Here is a 25,283-nt window from a genome sequence, read left to right as displayed (position 1 = left end):
AAAGAGAAACTATTAAATGTTTTCAATTTCATAAATTCAAATATCTCCATTGAGCAACCATAAATTTTCTGACAAAAATTTTTGAATCTGTGTTGCTGAATTTTCATGGGTAGTGTGACAATACTGAAAACTCTGAGAGAACCAGAAATTAACTGATGACATGGCAGTACCTAAGAAAAATATAAGTACAGATTAATTGGCTCATTTAATCTCAATATAGTCTCATGTGCAATCATAAAAAACAATGTGGTATGTCAACAGCAAAAACTCACATTGATAATGAAATCAAAGTTGCATAAATTGTTTTAAGGATGTTACATACTGTCACACAGTATTTTTGCCTTTTATAAGAGAGAAAGTTTGATCTGTACAGAAATGCTACATAGAATCTTACAGGGTATTTGAATAAAACTTAATATAAAATAAAGTAATATAAATGGTAAAATCAAGTGGAACAAATAATTAAGTTTCAGAATGTCAGTTAAAATGAGGAACCATAAGGCAGTGAGAATGCTTTAAGCAGGTTATCTCAGAGGTTGGTCTCAGCTTCATGTCATTCATTATATTTAGAAATTGTGTCTAATAAAAGAGAAAATAATGGTTGGAAAAATCTGTAGATGAAAAAGTAATTAAAGCATGGCAAGTACGTCTTATTTCAATATAGTGCACTGGTAAAGCATATGGAAAATTGATTGTTTATGAGCAATTCATATTAGTCACATTCTCAAACTAATCAATCAATTGATTGATCTCAAACTCAACCAATCCCAGCATCCTAATACTTAGGGAGTGCAGTCAGCAGACTTAGAAAAAAAAAGTAGGCTTTGTCTAATATGCTAAATTCTGAGATATAAATGAGTGAGATAAACATTTAAAAAGGTTTGAGAAAAAGATAAACTGAAACACACACAACTCAACAAACTAGTGGACATGCAATGAGAAAATAAAAACCTTAATTTAATAGTTAAACTCTATCTACCTAGTACTGTGCCATCTGCTAACAAACCTCTAAAATTACAAGATTTCTGACAGGTGATTATTCTTTTATAGAATTCTAGAATGGTTTGGGTTGGAAGGGACCTTCCAGATAATGTAATTCCAAACTCTTCCCCAGGGGGAGAGGCACCTTCCACTAGACCAGGTTTCTTGAAATGCCATGCAGCCTAGCCTTGAACACTTCCAGGGATGGAGCCACCACAGATTCTCCGGGCAACTTCTTCAAGTGTCTCAGCAGCCTCACTGTAAAGAATTTCTTTCAAATATCCAATCAACTCTCTTTCAGTTTACTTCATGAGGAAAAAGAAGTATTGGTAATATCTAACAGTTGGAAAAGAAAGTTAAACAGATGCATATAAGAGAGAGTGTATACATTTTTTTGACAAGAAAATAGCACCTGGGACTCCCTGTTTAATAATGTCAATGGCTATAAATCTTTCAAGAAGATACATTCTACCTCCAATAAAGGTACAGGCTAACTTCAGAGGAGTTTGAGTAGGACAGTCAGGCTATTCATGAATGAATCAGATCAGATATTCTTCTCAGAACCGGATCAGAGAATTCTTCTCAGGCTAAGCATTATTGGTCCATATGAAAAGAACAGTTTGACTGACAACCTGAGTGCTCCAAAATTCAATAATAATAGGGGAAAAAATCATAAGTTTTTCTGGAAAACTTACCTGTTCTAGGGCAGATCCTGTCTTCTGAACTACTAATCCCTCATCTTCTCAGGTTTAATAAAAGCAACATTACTCTCAGGGACAAGTCCTATCTTCTCCAAGAGGTGTTTATTTGTGTAAGTTTTTTGTTTCATGAATGACAGATCTGTAGGTTTGTCTCTCATTCTTCTAGTCCCTCAAGAAAGTGGTATTTACACACACTAATTGGCAAAGACACAGAAGTAAAATTATGCCAGTTAATATTCTCGCATGCTTTCATTTTTGGCCTTTCTGTTCTGACAAGTTGCCATCCTTAGAGATAATCAAAGAATTTTTTCAAGTAACATATCAAGCCAAAGTTATTATAACTTCATGTTTATGTGTCACACACATTGTACAACTCTGTCTTTATCTTTGTAAACTAGAAAAGTTATATACAGTTACACAGATGCAAAATAGAGTATTCTTTTAAGGTTTCCCTGCAGAGTCTATATGGTCCATATGGATCAGGTAAAAAAAAATTTTGTGCAGGGACACAAAAAAATAACAAAACAAAATCCCTATGTATGACTCCAGAAAAATAAACTAATTGAACAACCATGATAAAAATTCAGGCCTTTGTTAACATCACTCAAAATGTTCAGACACTTATATCACACTACATTTATTTAATGAACAGTGATAAACCTTGTCCCTGCCTTTCTATCAATATTTAGAATAGCAATGAAATCCTGGAGAAAGGAAAATATGTTTCTAACATTCATATTTTTTTATTAAAATCTTCCCTCCTTATATTTGTGTGTAAAAAAAATAAATTAAAAAATATGAAATATAAATCTAGACAAATTTACTCTCTTCATGGAGCTTGATAATTTGCTGGACAAGCTATTATGCAGACCTCATTGCAGAGAGACAAAATGATTAAACACACATAGAATGCCTCAGTATATATCAAACCATAGGTAGTTCCACTCAGTCATAGAAAAATTATTTTAAAATGGAAAAAGCATCAGTTTTGGAGAAATATATATAACACATTATAATATATAATATAATATCGCATACAGGTGAGGTTTTAGTTCATCATTGGATTTTGGATTTTGATTTAAAATAAGAATACGAGCAGTGGAGTAGAAATGCACCTGCATGTATGTTGAAATTTTAAATGTTTCTATTTGTGTTGTATGTTTATTTGTGGGCCTGGTTTTTCTAGTACCTTTATTCATTAATTTATTCTTTTACTCCTATCAACTCATTAATTGATTTATTCTTGTGGTGTTTCATCTCTGAAATGTCAAAATCACATTGGTAAGAATAATTTCATCTACAAGCTTCTACTAATTATTTTATTATAAAGATATGACAGGAAACATAGTGTATTAGTAATTAGAAAATGTAAAGTTTTCATTAAGTTTGAGTTTACCATGAACTAATCAAATGTTCACTAGAAAAAATAAACAAAAAACAACAAAAAAACAAACAAGCAACTTTTTTCTTTGTACCTAAAGTGTATAAATATAACAATATAGCAACAACTGTTAAGAATAACTAATTATTTTCAATCACCTTCTGTGCTGTATCTCCTGGTACACTCTGTTAAGGCTGGAGATGAAAGGAAGACATAGGATCAAGTTGCAATCTAGGTTGAAAGAAACTTTGGAGGTTATTTAGTCCAATGTCCACCACTGCACTAAAAATCCCCAAAATGGCCATACTTTGTGAGATGTCCTCTCACAAGTCTGAATGGTGGGACACAGACATTTTCCCTGATGGATTTATTCTTATTAATGCAGCCCGTGGTTCTGTTGACCTTCCCTGCCTTCGCAGCCCACTGATGGCTGGTGCATTCCCCACAGCAAGTGCCTGTCTCTCCTCTATAAAGGTGTTTTTTTCCCCAGCCAGTCTTGTATGGGTGTATGGCAGATGTGTGACTCTGCATCTGCCTTTGCCTGAATTTCCAGAGGTTTCTGCCAACCTGTAGAGGCATCATTTACTGACAGACCTCCAGAGCACTGCTTACTCCCATCTTGGTGCAGGCTTTTGCATGGTTCAGGTTGTTAAAAAAGACAGGAATAAACTGTCATGCAGAACCTTTGTGGCCACAAGAGCACATCTCCTTTAGAGGGCCACAGTCCATATCCAGAGCACATGGGACTTGCTCATACTCTAGAGCATTAAAAGGATATGAATTCACCCAGCACACAGTGTAGCACCTTGTTAAGTGTAGTTGTTGCAGGGAAAAAATATTAGGAAGAAAAAAGGATAGAAAGAGACAAGATGCAGTGAGAATAATGCCAAAAAACACAGCAAATCACAAGGAAAAAATCTTGAAGAAGGAAAAAATCCTGAAAACCACACTAAACCTGATGGCATAAGCTATAGGTGATATCCATAAAAATAAATTGCTGAAAACAGAGAAGGCTTTTAGTATATGATTAGGAGCAGTGTTGAAAAGCCCTAGTTGCTTGGCAGTACGGGTTTAGAGGACAGAACTTTGTGACTCATGCTGAGAGTACTCCATTGGATTGAAGTTAGCAGTCTAGAATCTAGGAGCTTTTTGTAGACTTTTTCTAATGTCAGAGAGAGTAGGAAAAGTCTACAGATAATGACTGGAAAGTTACCCTCTACAGGGCAAGTCAAGGGACACTACACTCCAAACATGAATGTCTTTTTCAAATTAGTCCTGGGATCATATAGCCCACTAGAAGGTGCCTCTACCCATGGCAGGGTACTTGGAACTAGATGATCTTTAAGGTCCCTTCCACTCCAAACCATTCTATCATTTTATGAAATACCTATATCCCCTCTTCAGAATTATTCATCTATTCCCACTAATGGCCTCCTATGTGGGTTCATGCCCTAAAGGTGAAATACACTTTCTTCAGAACTGCTTTAAAAGGACTGAATTTTAGAACTGACTCCATGTAGCAGTCACGGATACAATACGTGCGCAGTTTTGACCAGCATAACAGATAAAGGACTTTGCATCTCCATGATTCTTCTGAAATCCTGTTCTGAAAATTAAATTTCTGTATTTTTAATAGTAATTTCTGCTTTATTTAAAAGTAAGGAGCATTGGGATTTATAAGATTAGGCAATCAAGGTTTTAAGTAGTGTTTAGATATTATTATTTTTTTAGCCTAGGTACCGTTTGTGAAATTTAATTTGTAATAACCTTTCATATATTAGCCTTAGGGAAATAGTTTCCTTAACAGCAGTTCAAAGGTTTAATGTCACAGTAAAGGCTTCAAAATATGATGTGATCCCTTTCATTCTAGAAAGTTAGCTTTAAAGAAAAAAAACAAACAATGTAAAAATGTTAATGAGGAAAAGTTATGCAGTCCAGCTCCAAAAAAAGACAGGATGATGGGGAAACAAACTCTGCTATCAAAATGCTTTTCTGAGATTTCATCTTGTGTTTTCTAAACAGAGAATCAGTTCCAAAATCTTCACAATCAGGCTTCCAAGATTTATATTTTGAAAATGTGAGAGGGGGCAGTAGCTCTGAACTTCCTCTTCAAGTGAAAGCTAGACAAATGTTTGACAATGGGGACCTTTTCCCTTGCCTCCATCCCATGGCTGATGTCTAGCCTAGAGCTATTGTAGTGGAAATGGAAAATGGAAATAAACTGATTGATGAGATACAGAAAGGCTTTTAAAAGGTTACAGCCCATCCACAGTGTTTGTCTGAACCCAAGACTCTGCCTAATGAAAGATTTTTCAGAGATTTCTTATTTCATCAAATTTAGCAAATGTACATTTAGCAATGGTCAGTCTGGGTTTCAAATGTTGCCTTAATTTCTCAGGATAAGGTCACTGCCATTTATGAAAGTAGGAGACTTTCTTCTAATGTCAGACAGAGCAGAAACCTGCAGAAACCCTTTTCCAGAAAGTTACTGAACCACTTGAATTGAAAATATCTGTAGGAGTTTTCATTCTTTGTCAATTATTGATGTCCCTTTTTTCCCCAAAAGAGAAACGTAGTCCCACTAATTAAAGTTTGCACATATTGTAAGGAAATGAAAACAGACTTTTAAAAGATTTATCTGGCAACTCCTTTAATAGCTTTCAGTTGACCTATAAACCTTCAAACAGTCCATTCCAGAGCTGATATGAATTCCTGAATGGCACAAAATAGACTTCATCTATCATGATGCTGCTCACATTATTGTGAATAGGTTGGACGATAGTATATTTTCAAAAATAATAACAATGATATAAAATGAAAAAAGATCCCATCTACCTATTTCAAGCAGAGTTGAGTGCTGAAATATTAAATTTATGCTCATCAAGAAACCAGAAAACACTAATTATCCTTCATATTTTTTCTATATAGACTATTACATCATTTTAGTAATAATTCTATCCAAAATTTATATACAATGGAGGTTTCACAGCATTCATGGCAGTGGTGGTGGACATACTGAAAAAGTCAGTATATTGCTATTTACTTTCAAGGTTTATATACAGTTTCTTTTCTTCTATTCTCTTCCTAAACTGCAAATTTCTGACTCCAATATGGATTATCTGCAAATCTGTTTTTACAGAGCAGCAGGAATGGCTAAAAAAGAAGTGCAAATTCTGGGGAGACTGCAACCTATCTTCCTCACTTGAACTGCTAGGAAAAAATTATGTAAATAGTGCTAATTAAATTAAATATTTCAATGCTTATTTGGAGCTAAAACCAGTAGACAAGTAGACAGTTAAATATGGAAAGAAGAGACCAAGGGAAAAGAAAACAAATCAGATTGGTTAGCTGGAGTCATAAGGTTCCCCAAAATCTTTGCATAACCAAAGATTAACAAAAATAATACTAAAAATATATTAGCAGCAAGTTTGCACAATGCGTAATATTGAAGAGATTATTATATTTTGCTATTTACTGTTTAAAGTTTTGTAAGTTAAACAGAATTTTATTTCATTTGAGTTGGGCTACTCCATCATCAAACCCAAGGTATAAATAATAAATTTGGCCTACAGTCCAAATGGGAAATAAGCAGACAGAATCTTCAAACAAATACAATCCTTCTTTTCCTGCATGCTGGATCAAACACCACCAGAAAGAATAATAATATTTGCAATTTTTTTACCATATTTAAATTTCTCGTTATTCCTTTAAAAAATCTTTTGATGCTTTGTGATTTTGCTTTTTTGTTGGCAGGGTGTTTCTTTCCTAATCTCTGGACATCAAATAACCATGGAAAGGGAGAAAGGAAAAGCAAGAGAAAGAAAAAAGGAGAGCACAAAACCAAGAGAGATGAAGACAAACCAATTTAATCTCTTTTGAAATGAGAAGAAATGGTACGTGTTTCTATTAATAATTTGGAAACTTTTTGTTTAAATTCCATATTATTTTTATGGAAAAATATTTCCCACAGAAAAGCAAGGCTGACAATTTTTTTTCATGGTAACTTTCCTGTTCTTTATGAAAAAATAATTAGACATACTAGAAACAATGCAAGGTTTCAGGTTCTCTTTCTTTTCAGCCTAATTATTCCTATAACAATTTAAAAAAAAAAAAGAGAGAGAGAAGATCAAAGCCAATTAAATATTTGGTTTACTAGCAAAACAAAAATGAAAATAGATTTTCATTTCAAACTTTTCTTGATGGAACACCATCAATAATTTTTTAGCTTTCTATTAGAGAAAGATTTTTTATCCAGTTTGCCCTCCTGGTTCTCTTCCAAATGGAAACAAGTGGGACGGTCAATAAATGAAGCTGCTCAGCATGGTTGCCAGATTTTAAATATTAAAAACCAGGCCCAGGGAGGGCAATCATGCATGCACATATAAGTGTGCAGGAAAATGTAGGTTCAATGTCTCAGATGTAACCAGGCCAACCAGTGCTGCTCTATGCCTGAACATTGCCCAGCACACCTGGCACTGGATCTAGTGTATATTTGTGATGCACCCACAAGTTTGCTAAAGCCACTTTTGTGGCTGACATCACTCAGCCTCTCATACAGACATAAATGAACTATCCATGTTTGTAACTAGTTGCTGTAGAAAAATTGGGGGAAAGGAATTTATATAGGCAAAGCATAGCAAGTATGGGATTTGACTGCATAAAACAAAATAGTCAGACCACGTTAAGAGTTTTGGCAGCTATTCCACTCATCTTTCTGCTAGTAAGCTTCCTTTGATATGGAAGCCATAAGCAACTGATTAAGAGCTTGCTTTTTCATACCAATATTCCAATAAAAATATCTGTGAGGTTCTATTTTATGTTAAAGGAGAAATTACAAGATATCTTGTGTAAGTCAGTGACACTCATATGAGTTTTGGAGCAGGAAAAAACCCAACACCTGAAGACGAGCCAAATTATGATCTCAAAGGAATCTATGTCAAGCTTAATAGCTTCTCTGGAATAACCTCAAGTTTATATGAGTCACATAGATCAGACTAGCATATTAGATCTGACATTTTTGAGCACAAAATCATCCAAGAAGAAAAAGAAAAGTATTTATTTTGATCAACCCACACACAAACATGAACTATATCATTATTTTACAAGCTCATCTCAGCCCTGCATCCTCAATGCAAAGACATAGGGAAGGATGGTTTGGATAATTTGCTCCAGCATCAAATGGCTAGAGCATGCAAAACAAAATAAGATATATGCACTTCTTACTAAAATCCTTTCATTCTGTTTCACATGACTATGTTTAAAAAATGAAGTAAATAAACAGCTAAAGAAGTGTTTCTGACTCAGTGATATTAAATAAATTCAATTATTTTGCCCACTATATTTTGAGTAAAGCAATAAAAACAAGAACATAAAAGAGACACTCTTCACCAAGGCTATGACATGTAGTCAGTCACTCAGCATTCTGCTATTAGTCATTCTAACTACAAGTAATCTACCAGCACAGATTGCAATAATGGTGTTTTTTTCCCCAGCACAGATGCTCATGTTTCCCTCATCATCTTACAAAAGGTAAGATTGTCTGCAAAGGCCATGTCCATCTCTTTTTCTGGAGTGAATACTGTGATGCTTTGACCATTCAGCACTGAATTTAGACTGTCACCAGTCTAAAGATTTAAAGAGGAACATGTGTATTGGCTCCTCCACCGCTACACAGTAATGGCTTTCACTGTACCCAGGGTCACTGCATGGCCACCTTTTCACCTCATGACTTTCTAAGGCATTTGGAGAGATACTCCGAGCTCAGAATGGTGCTGCCTAAAAGTGTGTCCCCCCTCTGAGGTTAGCTGGCAATTTTAACAATATAATATTAGTGTTGTATATTAAAAAGAAAAATAAAACTGGTTAGAAGGAACAAGAAGTGGGCTTTCTGAAGTTTCTTCTTAGTTTTCCTTGTGTCTTGGTGGCCGACTGCAAGGAATGTAGATCTGATGGAAAAATTAATTATGGTTTTAACAGGAAGAGATCTCAAAGTACACCCCTGCACTTTGGCTCTGTATCACCCAAGGAACTAAATAGATTTTTCCAAATTGTTGGAGCAAAGAGGAATAATACAGTTCTTCCATCCAGTAAAAACACAGAATCATAGAAACCTAGAATGCTTTGTTTTGGAAGTGACCTTAAAGCTCATCTAGTTCTAATCTCTCTGCCTTGGGTAGGGACAGATTCCACTAGACCAGGTTGGTCAGGGCCCCGTCTAGCCTGGCCTTGAACACATCTGTTAGCAGACATTATTTTCATTTCCCACTGTGACATGATGCCTCCACAGGGCCCTTAATACTTCCTCATTGCTCAGCACATAAAATTCAGGCATTCTGCACTGGAAATCTGTGTCCCTGGAGATTTGTCATCAGAATCATGATAAAGTATCTTCAGATTTCTTTCCTATTATTTCCCTGGCCCCCATGTAAACTCTGTGAGGTAGAAAGCAAATGTGAATACACTTCTATATTTTTCTGATTCCCCTATTACTCCCCCCATATCTCCTTAAGAATGAAGATGATAAATATCAGATTCCCTCTGTAACATCTTACACTTAAGAATGCAAAGAAAATATTGGGAAATTATGGTAATGCCACATGTTCAGTACTGCTCTGCAATTCAATACATCTCTCTTGATATAAAATAAATCCAGTCCGTATTAATTGAAAAAAACCCACACAATTAATTTCCATGGAGGAAGAAAAGATTAAAGAAGCAATGTGACCACAATTTTAACTGAGACATGGAAAAACCCACAGAGGAAAACTGAAAAAAAGCCCCAAGAAACAGAAACAAACAAACAAAATTCTCCAGTGTAACAGCTTTGGTTTTTTTCCCATAGCAGCAGAGGAGATTATATCTGCTGGAAAAAGATGTGGTTTCAGCTTTACTTCAGTAGCTGTAGCCTCGTCTTTGACAAATTCAAGAAACATAAACCGAGTGGTGACACTGTAAGGGGGCAATGATAGAGCATAAAGAATAGCAATGATATCAGAATGAATATTGTTCATGACTTGCATCAGAGTAATGCAGGTGTAAAAAATATTACAGTTAGTCTAGTGCCTGACATTTTTCTCCCTTTGGGACATCCTCATCACCAGTCACAGTGCCGTGACTTTGTATGAGAATTTTTGTAGAATGGTAGAGTCAAAGGGTAGAGTGCTCAAGGGTAATTATTAGTCAGTTACATATGTTTGCATTCACCCAGCTTGCTTCATCAATGTTCATGTTAATTTCATTCACATTAATTTTATTCATAAAGCAGCCTCCTTATTCTTTTTTTTACCTACTTGAAAAGAGCAGAAAAGAAGACTTGAAAAGTCTTCCTGATATATGAGTCACTATTACATGTCAGATCTCAAAAGACAAAAATAAGAGAAAAAAAAAAAAAAGTATTGTAATATTGCCACTCTTCAACACTGGATTAATTCCAGACCTCCCAATTAACACCACTGTCACTTAAATAAATGCCAACTTTTACAAAGTTGTTTTGCTTATTAGCCTTTTTGTTCATTTCAATATTCATTTATAAATTGTTGTATAAAGTGTGACAGTCACATAAGAAAGAATGCAGGAAAACTTAATGCCAACTAAAATTATTTAAACAATTAAGCAGCAGGAAATTGAACATTAATCTCCTCCACAAATATTGTGTATAATAGCATGGATTTCTCCACCTACTTGCATCTGATTTATAGCATGTGGCTTCATCTGTTGTCTTAGAAGTGTCAAACATCCATTGGTGAAACTGCTAGAATCTCTGTCTAGAAATGAAACACGTCACCAAATCCCATGCTGTAAGTCTTAGCCAAGGCACTAGTCCTTTTCAAACACACCTCTAATGTTGCTCCCTTTTGCTTTGACTTCACCTAGCTTCCTTCTTTGCTATTCCAGCTCCTTATTTTCAACCCTGAATTTTCATTATAACTCTAACTCTGGTAATTTATTTAGTGATTAAAGTAATTCCGTCTTGCTATATTGAACATAATCACTGAATCAAAGTCTCTTCTCCTGAGGGAACATCTCTTAATACTAGGGCTGCTTGCCCTACTGGAAAATATGGATGCTCTGACTGCAAGGCATCTTATTTACTATCGTTATGTTAATCTGTATGATTACATGTATGATGACAAAGAAACCTATGCCTTAGTTTGAAGATGCTTGTGTTACAACTGTGATTGTTATAGATGATATTTGACAATTACAAAAACAAAGTTAAAAGTAAGACTGTTAGGATAAACCCAGAAGTCTAATCAGGAACCAAGTTAAATTTGTCTATTTCTTTCTTAATAGATTAGTCTCTAATTTGACAAAGCATTTTGTTTTAACATATTTAATTGGTATTGAAAGAGTTTGACTGCATCAGCATATAGTGCATAAATTACACTAATTAGTTTTCTTTCATTTACAACTAATAAAATCTTTCTCATCCTAGACATAAGAAATCAGTTTGAAGTCCAGACATGGCATTTTGTAATGGGAATTTAATTATTAGTACAGCAAAACCTTCCTTTCTATCCTACAACAAAAATACACAATATGTTTTTAGTCTTAAAACCAAACCAAGGTTGAATTTGCACCTCTTTTGTTAATGGTGCATAGGGAATGACTGTAGTACTCAGGAATAAGTTGACAAGTCCAATGTGAATGATCAAAAGCAAAAGATTATCAATACTGATCTGAGAATTCCCAGTACTTGGGGTATTACTCCCAGTATAGGTCCTACTTCCAAGAAAAAGCTGTTGGTCACAACCCTGGGAAGCACCAAAATACCTCTTAAGAAGATACCACTCACTGTAAAAACACAAATTTTCGAGGAACTGTTGACTTCTACAGAAATAGAGAGTAGAAAAGAAAATGACAAATGTCATTTTTCTTGCATTACTCTTTCAGGATCCACCTTCTTTTCCAGATTTGTGTACCAAATATGTATGATTATAGTGACAATTCATTTTACCAGTAGATGGGAGTGCAGGCACAACCATGAGCACATTACTACACAAAGGCAAGGAGCATGGAAGGATGGCACATCTGTAATTACCCAAAAGCTCTCTCCATGTCAGGAATAAGACAGAGTTATTACTATACTGTCACACCTGAAGATAAAGAGGAGCGCTGGGGTTTGTTCATCATGTGCTTCTTAAGATGGACATATGATGTGATAAAAGCACCTTTTCTGACATATTTTAATTCATAAATTCACTCACAGCTGGAGTAATTTTCTACGTTTTCTCAAGGCAAATTTCACAGTACTGTCTTAGATCTCATTGGGAAAAATGAGAAATGGGAAAAACTTCATTAAGTTCTCTAGTTAGAAATAAGTTCTTTGACTTCAGATAAAAGTTTTGAAGTGCTAGGTGCTGAAGTGGTATTGATCAATGGCTTCACTAGGAATGACTGGCTTCAATGGCTATCAAAACGTCGAGTTATTTGCATTAATTAAATGAATATATTTCTGCTTGCTGTGTCTTTAGCAGTGACATGAACTCATTTGAAAAATAAACACTTTCTTTGCACATTTATTTGTTAATCTTTCAAGTTCATTTCAGGTACTTAACCTGTTGCCCATTTTTCATATTCAAGATGGAATGGAGTTGAGCGACTCGCTCATGTCTAAATTTTGGGTAGCCAAGAGAGAGAATTTCTAAATACGCAGAAACTCTGATTTGAGAACTAAGTGGGTTTTAGAACACAATTAATTTTATATTTTAAAGTAATTCTGCTGAATTTAAATTATATCATAGGGAAAAAGAAAAAATTTTCAAAATACAGAACATGTTTTAGCATTCATTTAAGAAACACCCCCCACAACCAACAAACACAAAACAGAAAAACAAAAATAGGCAACATTTTGCTTCTTCCTTCCTTTTAAAGACATTTCTAATTTAAAATTCACCTTATTTGGAGTGGTTAAGATCAAATAACCTCTATGGGTAATTTCCAATCAAATCCACGCAAAGATTGTATGGTTTACATGTGCTAGGGCTGAATATTTCCACAAAATATATCAACCTGTGTGTAATTTATGAATAAAAACCTATCTTAATTAACTGGTAAAATACACCAAATATTTGAGTATATTAAAAAATAAAATTGTAGCACACAAGGGGATACCAGAAGATGCATATTCATGAACCTGAGATAATGGCCTGAAAGTCATTTAAATACTGGTACCAATATTTGTCTGATTTAAAATATGAAGAATTAGTTTGATACTTTTGTAGGGCAAAAATAATAGTTTAAATAGAAAATTGTAGTGCTGGTTAGATCTCAGTGTATCATATTTATCATATTGGTCTAAATCATGGAAGATAGTTGTAATTTCTATTTCAGCATACTTTTAAATATTCAGAAAACAAAACAACACGGGTGAATTCCAAACTCTTTGTTCTAACTAAGTGAGATAGAGAAAATTTGCAAAAATCTTTAAGAAAGCTAACTGGAAACTGAATGTGTCCTCATTCCCAAATTAATCATACTGGAAAACACTGGAATGCTGCATCTCCAACCCACTATTTTGTTCCTGTTTCTTCTTCAGATGATGCTACCAAGAACTTGACTTCACATAGCAGCGAAAGGGTTGAGAATGAACTCTGAACACATAACCTGAGCTCAGAAGAGTGAGCAAATAAAATTATGTTTAAAAGAATGAGAAAAACCCATCAAGAAAAGCCAAAATCCCTGCAATATCCAAGGCTCAAATATTCAGTTTCCCAGTTCCTAATGTCACATTTTTGAGCAAACACATTATACTGCGTGTTTAGTGTGATGTTGCTCACTTCTGATAAAGTTTCCACTCTGAAGACCAGAGCATAAAGTCTTCAGCCAAAGCAGGGCAAAGATTACCAAATATCTGCTACAAAATTCTTCTGGAAGCAACAGGTACTGGATCCCTCAAGGTCTGCTATTGGCAGCGCTTCCTTTGCTAGGAGAAATATATAGGATAAGACTGCAACACTTTGTATTATGCTGGAATGTGTTTCATGCACAACAGCCTCCTTCCTAAAGGTACTGATATGTCAGGTTTGAAATTGCAATAGATTTTCCCACATTCTATAGTCACTCTTTGCAATGCCAAAGTCATCATTACAAATCAAATACTCTGTGTCTAATATTTGTTTGCGTGGAAATTAGAATAAAGATAAAACACCAAGAAAAAAATGGCATGAGAGGAGGACATGGTCAAACAGGTTTGCTTTGGCTCTGTGAGGCTTAAGAGCCCTGAGTTTAACTGTAGTCAATGAAGATCAACATCTCCAAAGGTGCTCAAATGTTCAAAATTAGGCTCCTGCTCTGAAATGTGTCCCATTTCACATAGGAGTCTCCCCCCACCCATTGACTTGAGCAGGACACATGGTAATATGATGTTATTACATTTGGGGAATGCCACTGAAAGAAGTTATTCAGAAGTCAATAAATATACAATTACAATAACAGTGAAGGCAGTCATTAAAGAGTTATTGCTATTCTGTATAAGGGTTACATGACAAGGTTTTGGTACCAGGAGTCTACAGGGGTGGCTTGTGTTGTCAGACAGAGCCAATGTCACCTGGTAGAGGAGAGACTGACCCTGGCCATTATCTATAATCTGATTTGATTGAAAATAAATTAATCTGAAGAGCTAGAGTGATAAAACAGCTTTGGTGAGCACCTGGTGTCCAGCCAAAGCAAGCCCATCACATACACAAGAGCACAGAGGCTGACAATATTTCTGCATGCCCCAGGCAGAGACTGAAGGCAGCAGTAAGTTTGGTAGAGGATTAACTATTCTGCTAGATACAGTAAAATCATGGCTGTATCTGTGTGGTGCTGGGAGTGATCAGGGTCCCAACAAGGAAAATGAGAGCAGTATGCAGTTGCACAGCTTAGCTTGTGGGATGCCTTTCATACTGTTTTCCTAAATGGCATTGATTTTAGTCTTTCCTCCCTCTGTAGGCTCCTAAACCTTCTGATAGCAGCTTTACATACCAGCAAACTTGCCCAGACAGTTTTGTCTTTTAGTGCTATGTCCATAATTTTAAAATGATGCCATCTATAGAGCTTAGAGATGTGTAGCAACGCTGTTAGTGAATTTGAAGTCATGTTTTGCACAGGTAAACGATTTTTTTGTCTATTACATTGCTGAATATTAAGTTAAAATCTCAGTGTAGTCAAATTACATGAAGTGTTCCTTTTAACTTTTCATGTAGTATCTCTGAAGGATCTTGAAATGCAAAACCAGATCAGAACAAGAAAACTAGATTAAATGCATCTCTTTGGATTTACATTTAGTGTCTTTCTTCTGCCCTCTGCAGAAATTAGTTAAGAAGCACTTATCTGATTGTGGAGGATATAAAGTATATTTTTTAGGATAAATAATGTAGAAGTTTATTAGTGACCCAAACAGCACTTGAGAGATAGAACGTAATACTCAAGCATTTAAATGTAGGGTCTTATTCGTGTCATTAAATCCCTAAGTATCACTCCTACTGCTGATTTTTGAAAAAGAGAAAATAATCACTCCATTGGAACCTTTCCAAAAATTCCAAACCTTTCTGCTGTGCAACAGCAAAAGAGAATTCTTTATAAAATCCTTGAGAGAAGTTAAAGGAGATACGTTGCTATCCATTTCATTAACAAACATAAAAGAGAAGTCAACCTAAAGTAGATTGGAGTTAACAACCCAAAAATTGTTGAAAATCATTGGTAAAAGTTATAAAACCAGATATTTTTGCTTAATTAAAAAGTGTTTTTTAATTCTTTTTTTTAAAAAAAAGTTTATCTGAAAAATAAAATTAAAACAAATGAGAGTCTCAATGAATTTTGTATTCTGTGCCTCGGAAGTTAGAATAGTCCTGTGAGCCCAGACTAGGTACAGCTATGCATTTCAGCTAGAAACATTTGAAATTAAGAGCTTACTTTACCAGTTTCTGGTACTGCATCAATCACGTCTCCACTTCAGAATCATCAATAGATTAATGTTGTCTGGAGGACTACAGTGTCCTGTAATGACAAGTTATAAATCATAAGAAAAAGGAATCTATCATGTTCAGACAATAATAGCATAAAATAGCCCAAACTAGAATCCAGAACATTGTGTTCATCTGCCATCTCTACACAGATGTCTACAAGGCATATATTGCTTGGTATGTTGTATCTACATAAATAATAAGTGGAGAGAAAAATTACATTTTAGTATGGGTAAAAGATTAATATCAAATTTTAAGCTTGCCATTAAATTATTGTTATTATTTTTGCTTACAGGATTTAAAGGAAGAGGAATAATTCAATTGACACTTTATAATATCCTTTCTTCTCCTGCACTGTAATCTATGAAGATGATTCCTCACTCTTCTATCAGGATATACCTTGCCATAAATAGGAGGGGACTGGATTAAAAAAACCCTAATAATCCAATTTTATTAGTTTAAAAGAAAACAGGATGAGCCTGGAAAGAGAAACAAAAAGAAATAGAGCTCTGCAATGGTTATATGATATAGGGGACTCGTGTTCTTCTCTCTTTGATTCACATCTAAGACTTCAACATTGGTCATGGATGTAAGTTTTCCAACAATGAGTGGATTACACTGGCCTGAAATTCAGCAGTTCATGCACACATGTATGTGCAAATTCAGTCCTAGATTAAAGAAACCTTCTATGAGAATTGACATATTTTATCATAGGACTTTATTTTAAGTTTTCTTAAAGAGGAAAGTTGTCATAGAGTATTAAAAATTAATCTACTGATACCAAACCACTGAGAATTCTAATTAAACTTCAAATCTCTGTAATTAAGATTTACTGAGAACTTTGCATTCACGACAAATATAACAAAGGATTTCTTTTTGGATTTTTTGGAACCGTCACGGGGATAGGGATACCCCCAATCTTTTGAGGAATGATCATTGACATTATCAAATTTCCACTGCTTTCAACATATGATTCTCTATCTAGGCGTCTTTAATGTTCTTGGAATAATTCTGAAAACCCAGAATTGTAGAGTCACAGAACACTTTAGGTTGGAGGGGACCTCTGGAGGTCATCAAATCCAATTTCAGAGCAGGTGCTACCTTAAAATTCTTTCCAAAAAGGTAATTTTAAAATTAGTTAGAAAGTTAGTTTCTTTTTCAACACACCACTCTACAGTTTTCATGAATTGTTCATTTATGTTGTGCACATTATTTCATCACAGAGCACACACACTATTTTACTAATTTGAAGGCATTACAGGATTAAGAGAAAAAGGAGATCGGGTACGGAAGCACATACCAGAATATTAGAGGCCTAGAAGTAGAATTTCTTTAATCTTTATATATATTAAAATTTATATGTATATTTATATTTTTCTATTTATATATATTAATATAATAATATGTATTTAAGCTGAACCATCATTATCTTGGGACTGATGAAAAACTACCCAAGTTCAATTAAAATTTCCCAAATGAGAACTCTTTCTCAAAATAAAGTATATTTTCCCCAGATTTCCACCACATGCTTCATGTGATTGGTTGGCTTTCTGGCTTCTTGGCCATACTTTCCTCTTGGTTTTTGCTATATAGAGATCTTGTGGTTACTATGCCCCCATTTGTCTTCAGAACCTTCAATATAAACCCTCAGTTAACGAGGATAAGCTTGGGCCCTATGTCTTCATGAATACTTGTATTCCTTATTTCATAGGCTAATAAAACTAGATATATTTCATGTAAATAAAGTTGGGAGATTTTTTTTCTTCCATGTTCTTTTACCATTGTAGAGTATTGAAATGGTCCCAGCTAAGAAGAATTAGGTTTGCACTGTGTTTTCATATATTATGTAACAGGCAGTTTCTAAATATGTGTGGTTTTTGTCACCTAACATATTCAGACAGCGTACTATCTGAAAAAATAAATTAAAAATGTAAATTATCAGCTTCCAGAAGAAATATTGGAACACTTCAATTACCAGATGTAAAGTGAACTTGGGCCACACCAGAAAGTAGAATCTACATGTTGTATTATTTCCCACTGAGTAAAGAGGATATGCACAAAAAAAAAACCCTTGAAAAATTGTTTTGTACTGTTCTAGAAATTATGACTGCTGTCTCTTGTGCAATGTTCTGACAGTCTGGGAAAAAGCTTATTTTCTTTCTTTCCATAATCATTGAAATAACTCTAAGCAAACTGCTGTGCATCGTATCACTGACTTTAATAATTTGCAGGCACTCACAATGACTAAAAACAGTGCCACACACAGAGAAGACTGGTGATGAATTATGCAAGAGCAAGCCCCATATTTCAGCCTGAATGAGAAAAGTAAGAGCCATGTTGGATATTAAGAAAACATATCAGGTTCAAAGGTCTGCAATTAATCTTGTCAGAGCATGAAGCCAGGCTAACCTGTTTGCAGGAACACAACATCTCGGCGCCTTTTTCTCTTCTATGAATACACAGCCAACCATGGACAAGTGGCATTTGAATCCATTAATATGATTGGACATAGTCAAGTTCTTGAATATAACACTGCATTCTTAGAAGTATTAAATATTTACATCAGTTCTTCATAAATGTTGTACAGAGAACAGGCAGATGGAATGAATTTCTGTTAGTTACCCCACGGTATATGCAGATAATACCGATATCTCTAGACAAGAATTACATTCTGCTGTCAGTTGGAGCAAACAAATTTGGTCTGCAGTTGATCCCAGTGTCTCTGATTGATAGACAGAAAAGTCAATATAATACCCATAAGTACATTTTTAAAACAACATTGTCCTTTTTTATACAACCAGTGAAATATCATAATTGAATACTTTTAGAACCTGTTAACACTAAGACACATGTAGTGAAATTGACTGAAAATAAATTAAAATAGATTTGTTTCTTTTATTGACCTTGACAAATGTACAAATGCCACAGATGATGATTATGATGATCCTTATACAAAGAAAAAACTATAACAAAGTATGCTGCAAAGGCCACTTCCATTAGAAGGTCTCTCTTTATTGATTGCATGGAGCCTTCCTTGAGAAGTACAACAGTAGGTGCTTTTTAAGAAGATTGATTTTAATGATTAATGAGACCTCAATTTCCCTTTGATGTTTCACACCAGAAGTATTCTGATTATATATATAAGAGCCTAGTATAAGGTCCTTAATGGGAACAAATAGATACATTCCCACATTCTTTAAAACTTCACATTCTAGTACAAAATAGACTATCATAAAAATATGTCTCAATCTTATCAGATTATCATGTTTCTTTTGAGGCTTTGCCTTCCTTCTGTAATCAAACACAGTTTTCAAGTCTTGAAATCATTATCAGAGTTACAAATTTCACAATACATCAGGCTAACCTGTGATGATGTTCTGGACATGACTGGAAGGTGGACTTGTTGTTGTGTCATTTTTCAGTGTCTCAGCACATTTAGAGCTGATTATCTTAGGATGTTCAGATTCCCATATGAAATACATCCTACATACACATCCTACAGTATATTTGAGTCTTAATCCATATATGCACCTATTGAACCAGTGTAAGCATCTATGCAGACATTAGAGGTCTATGTAAAGTAGAAAAGTAATTTTATATTTTTTTAATTAATCACCAATATGGTGTAATCAGACTTTGCCAGTCCACTAAAATTTCATGAAAAGTTAGCATTTGAGACTGATCCTGCTAATAATCATCACCTCTGAGTAGCATGTAAGTCATCTGAGATAAAATCAGTCATTTGACAGAGATCTCCTATGAGCTCCATTCTTCTGGATTTCCAACTGTATAGAACAGATGTCTATTTAAATTTCTCCTCTGCTTTCAAAAAGACTTAAGTGTGAACAAGATCAGAAACATGTTCTCAGGTGATATTTTCCCTGCTCTGACAGAGATAATAAATGGAAAAGTGAAAAGGTAATTAGCACTTTTCTAAACTTTTAGAGACAGTTATGAAAGAGTGATTTACTGCCTGTTCCAATTATTGGAGTAAGTCTCAGTTGCAAGAAGATGCATGTACAAATCTTGGAATAATTCCAAAATTTTTGGAAACAACAACAAACCTCATCATCAATGACACATTTCTATATTAAGATCAGAACTGAACCTTGAGTTGATTCTTCTGCTCACTCCCACTGATCTCAATGGAAGGCAGTTTCAGCTGTCTTGACACATAGGTCTGGACAGCCAGTAAAAGAGAGAAAAAGCTAAGGACAAGAGTAAAAACTAACTTGGTTTCATAAATCAAATACTTTCTGTTGCATGAACTGGAATCAGTGTGTTTTGAACTGGAAAATGAGAATGAAAGGAAGGAGATGGAACAGTTGAGGAACAACTCGGATCTTTTATATGAAAAGGAATGTAGGGTGTAGTAAAGATTTTTTTCAGCAAATTCATTCATCTGCCAATCACTCCTACCCATAGTAGCACTCTTGAGTTCAAAAAGGAAAACCTGCATTTATAAATTATCCAAATATTAAAGTGGTGTCAAAGACCCTGCTTTTGAGTTCTAAGCTGCCCAAATGTCATATCAAAAACTCTCTAAGCCTTGAAACCACTTGTTCATTTTGTGTGAAAGGAAAAATTTAAATAACCCAATTTCTTGCTTCCACAAACATGTTTAATACCTTCTGAGTTTTTAAACACAGAAAAATATACTTAATGACCTAAGACAGCAATTCAAACAGTTTTCAACTTTAGCCTGCTCTGTAATGTTTCTTAGTAGTTTAGTTGAAGCCTTTTTACCTCATTAATCATTAAATTAATGTATTTTCCTTCGAACTTGGAATCTTTCTTACCCAGTCAATGAGGAATCTAAAAGATGCAGCTGCCTAGCAATGGCAATAAACAGAAGTTATGAAGCACAGAGCTGATTAGTTGTTTAAAAGTACAATAATTTCCAAGTGAGATTGTCAGATCACCTCTGGTGATCAAAGAGCTCAAATAGCAGGGATAGGATGAGTCTTGATTTAAGGAACTGCAGTTCTGTGACTAGTGCATGAAGCAGACCTTTAGCAGCAACAAGAGAAAATGTTAAATATGTGTTTGGTGTAACAATGCAAAACAAAAGTGTTAAGCAAAACAATTTAATTTCTGAGAAGAAAAATGGTTCTTTGTCTTGTTTTCACTGCAGCACAGGTGTTCCTCAGAGAGGTGGATATCAAAGTCATAACTTGTAAAACAAGTGTTCAAACAGAACAACTGTAAAACGGATGCAGGCACAATTTAAAAGTGTACTGGTTGTACAGAGTGAATCTGTCACTCTGCTTTTATGCACTTTTATTGAAGCTGAGTAAGCCATAGAATCAAAATCATAAAACCAACTCTATAGATTCCAATATTTTCATTTGTGTTATAAGATTTTTCTAGTTAAAAAGTACCAAGTATAACAAGAAAATTTCTACAGATAACATTTTTTACCATTTTGCCACTTCCTCATGTGAATGACTGACTCTTTTAGTCATAGATTTCCTAAGCAAAGAGGATAAATGAGAATCCAGAGCTAAGAGGATGTGACTCCTTCATCAGTTTCCAAAGTCCTTGTGGAACTTTGTTAGTTAAGAATATATAAAATTTGGAGCCAGACACCTCTATAAGACTTTTATATTCAGAAGAGTGTTATATACTAAACCTTTTTTTCCTCACAGAAATAATTCTTTAACCAAAATGATGATAGGAAAAATGACATATTAAAAAATAAATTCTATGTTATGATTCTCTCTTGACAAATTATCTTCCTGTTTCCAACTCTTCATTGTAAAACAGGAGATATATTATGAAAAAAAAAGAATCTCCATAGATACAGATCAAAATATCTGAATTTCTTAAACAATGCTTAATTATGATATTTCCTTCTCTTATCATATTTAGGAGTTCCTGGGCCACTGATTAAAGCTTTACATAAAGGATATAAAGTAGCATTTATACTTTAATATTATTGTAAGCACCCTTTGAAATCACAGCTCCTTTCTGCCAGGCACTGAGCAAACACACAGGTGGAGAGACTTCCTGACCCAGAAATCATATACTCCAAAGGAGAAATAAGAGCAATAATACATACTGATATGATTATTGTCATATAGTAACTCAGCCGTGGAGCAGAAATAAAAAATATTTGGATCAGATCAGGCCATAGGACCTGATAATACCCTCCTAAGACTTGCAGTAAAGGACTTATACTAGAAAACAGTCTATACACCAATACTTCTCTACACAGCCATCCAAGCTTCTGTGTCCCACTGGTTTCCTGAGACGCAGGTGGTGTCTTTGTGCTTAATATTGCTGGATGAATTCTTTTTATCCAATAAATTAGTTCAAATGAATTATTCTAAAGACGATGTAACCTTTAGAAATGCACGTTCCTTGATACCTGGAAGAGCTAGCCAACACTGCTGCAGATATGAGTGCCACATCACCCTGGGATTTAAGTATCTCAAAGAGTGTGGAACAGGACTGACTGCTGGGATCTTATGATTTTTCCTTTCCTTCAAGTGCCTGAATTCCTCGTCACTATGTTATGCAAAGCACCTCCTTGGTAGTATTTGATGTGATTAAGCAGTCAAGGATTACACTTGTACTACAGCTGGTATTGAACATTTTAAAGGTTATATTTATTTAAAGAATATCTGGAATACACAGTCTATACATCTGCAGAACTAATTTAGATTTCAGCAAGTAAGGGTTTGCCAGGATGTTACAGGGATGATTAAGCACCTTAATACAAATACCACGCCACTTTCACTTTCTGTCAAATCACCATGGGCCGTACTTTAAAGAAAATCAGGCAGATGGCTGGATGGTCAACAAAGATGGGAGAAAATACTTCTACTAGGTAGTTGCAGTTTACCATGTGCTAGAGTTTATCCATCTGTAGAACAAACCACCTGCCAGTTGTTTGAGTAATACGACTGGGTAAGCATTGCTAAGTACCCTGTAATAACAATAGTACTGCCGGGAAAAGAGCTGTATACAAGGTATGCACACTGATGGCTTTTGCAGACAAAAAATGCAAATTAAGGCTCATAAGAATGCAATCTTACCCTGCCAAAATATTTATTCATGGCAGGCATTATCTGCACAATTCAGAAACACATACACCACTCCATATCACAAACTGCTGACAAGATGTAGAAAAGGCAATAACACTCTAACGTCTATGCACTTTATTCGTTACTCTGCTGAGGTAGAAGTACATGCATACATTTTCAAAACTAGTTAGAGAGCTGATTGTCAGCAATTCATTCCCTAACATTTCTGCTGCAGATCCTTCATTCACTTAGCCCCAGAGCCATCAGCATTCGGAAGCAAATGTGGAAAGAAATCCTTGCAGCAAGAAATGAAGCAGACATCATACAGTTATGTGTCCACTGGAAGGTTGATATCTGACTGGAAAGATCAGCTGGCCTGAAATTTTAAATAACTTTGTGACATTAGTTCATTGTCCCTTTTCTATTAAAAATTAGGTGTCTATACAAGGCTTTAAAAATCCTCCTAATTCTTCTTTTTGAGATAATATGTTTGAATGCACATTAAAACTTGAAGCACATGAACTGTTTCTGTTTGTATTATTAAATTCTGCATCTATATCCATAAAAGAAGTAGTATTTTTATTTCACATTATTTTTCACAATCTTTCAGCATTGATATTTGTTGTTATGCAATACCTCAGTGGAGTGTATCCAAGGGATATTTTGGAATAAGTAGTGTCATTATTAACAATAGGTAGTGACATTATTAACTTCCTCTCAAGGGAAAACAAGGTCCACAGGCCTGAGCAGGCAAAGCACTGATGCCTTTTTCTGAGGTCATTACTTTCAGTGTCCTCTTGAGATGCTATTTCCCGGGGAAAGGCCTACGATCCTTGTGCTGGAGTATACAAATGTCAAACATTCTTTTAAATAGGTGTTTTCGGCACTCACAACACATGCAAGTATAGATGGACTGATACTCAGTGATCATGGCACTTCTATGTATTTCTTTTCAGATTACATTGATACTAAGAAAAACACCTCCTATCTCCGTCTGCTCATTCACAGAATCAGAGAATCACAGAATGGGTAAGGCTAGAAAGGACTGCAGTGGTCCAACCTCCCTGTGCAAGTAGAGTCATGCTCAAGAACATTGCAGAGGATTGTGGCTTGGTAGGTCATAGATTATATTCAATGAGGGAGACTACCCAACCTCTCCAGGTAATCTGTTCTGGTCTCCCATCACCCAAATAGCAAAGTTCTTCCTCGTGTTCAGGTGGAATCTCTCATGCATCAGTTTCTGCCTATTGCTGCTTGTCCTAGTGCTTGGCACCACCAAGAGCCTGGCTTCATCCTCCTGACACCCTCCCTTCAGTCTCTTTTTAGGCTGAACAAACCCAACTTTGTCAGCCTTTCTTCATGAGAAAATTGCTCCAGTCCCTTAATCATCTTTGTCACCTTCAGTTGAACCTGCTCCAGGAGCTCCATGTCTCTCTTGTACTGAGGAGCCCAGACCTGAACACGGCATTTCACATGTGGCTTCACCAGACCCAAGTAGGATCACCACCGTTGACCTGCTGAAAATGCACCCTAGGATACCACTGGCCTTCTTGGCCACAGGGACACACTGCTGGCTCATGGACAGCTTGTTGTTCACCAGGGCCCCAGATCCTTCTCTGCAGAGCTGCTTTCCAGCAGGTCACCCCCAGCCTGTATTGCTGTGTAGGTTTATTTTTCCCTAGGTGCAGGACGCTGCATTTGCCTTTGTTGAATTTCAGAAGGTTCCTCTCTGTCCATTTCTCCAATCCATCGAGAGAAGGTTCTGAAGGGCTACACAGCCCTCTGGGGTATTGTCCAGGGGTATTGTCCTCAAATCTGTGTGCCATCAGCAAATTTCCAGAGGAGACATTCTTTCCTTAGAGTAAGAAAGACTGTGGACAGAAGAATGTCCATGAGAGTTGCACGGGTAAAAGCTGAATTCTTCTATATCAGTTTGTATAACAGATGTTGAGGTTTCTCTAGTGACATCAAATCAAACACAGTGCATAGAAGTTCATTTCTATCTGCATTCCAATATCTTTGCTAGGTACAGATGCCCTGTGCAAAAAATGAGCACTGTTCAGCTGCCAAAAGCAGGCACAACATGTCCAATGGAATCTTGAGAAGCATAAGAATAAATAAAGATCCTTGTCCATGCATACAGAAACCTCATTATTTTTCTTATTATTAACCCTGCCCACTCTTACAGAGAGAACTCTTAGCTTTAAATCTCTACAAGTGGTTTTGTTTCTAAACCTTATTATAT

General features: G+C 35.4%; 1 protein-coding gene across 1 annotated transcript in view; it reads right to left on the bottom strand.

Annotated features, from left to right (window-relative positions):
* The window catches only part of TENM4 (teneurin transmembrane protein 4), a 1,355,518-nt gene that overhangs the window by 1,189,700 nt on the left and 140,535 nt on the right, over positions 1–25,283 (bottom strand). The window contains exon 3 of the mRNA XM_086882312.1: positions 15,966–16,044. The gene's annotated coding sequence lies outside the window, so the exon portion shown is untranslated. The remainder of the gene's footprint in view (positions 1–15,965; positions 16,045–25,283) is intronic.

This window comes from Cyanistes caeruleus, chromosome 3 (genome assembly GCF_971803275.1).
Source record: "Cyanistes caeruleus chromosome 3, bCyaCae1.hap1.1, whole genome shotgun sequence".
In the NCBI taxonomy this organism is placed as follows: domain Eukaryota; kingdom Metazoa; phylum Chordata; class Aves; order Passeriformes; family Paridae; genus Cyanistes; species Cyanistes caeruleus.
This window is presented reverse-complemented; position numbering and strand designations above follow the sequence as displayed.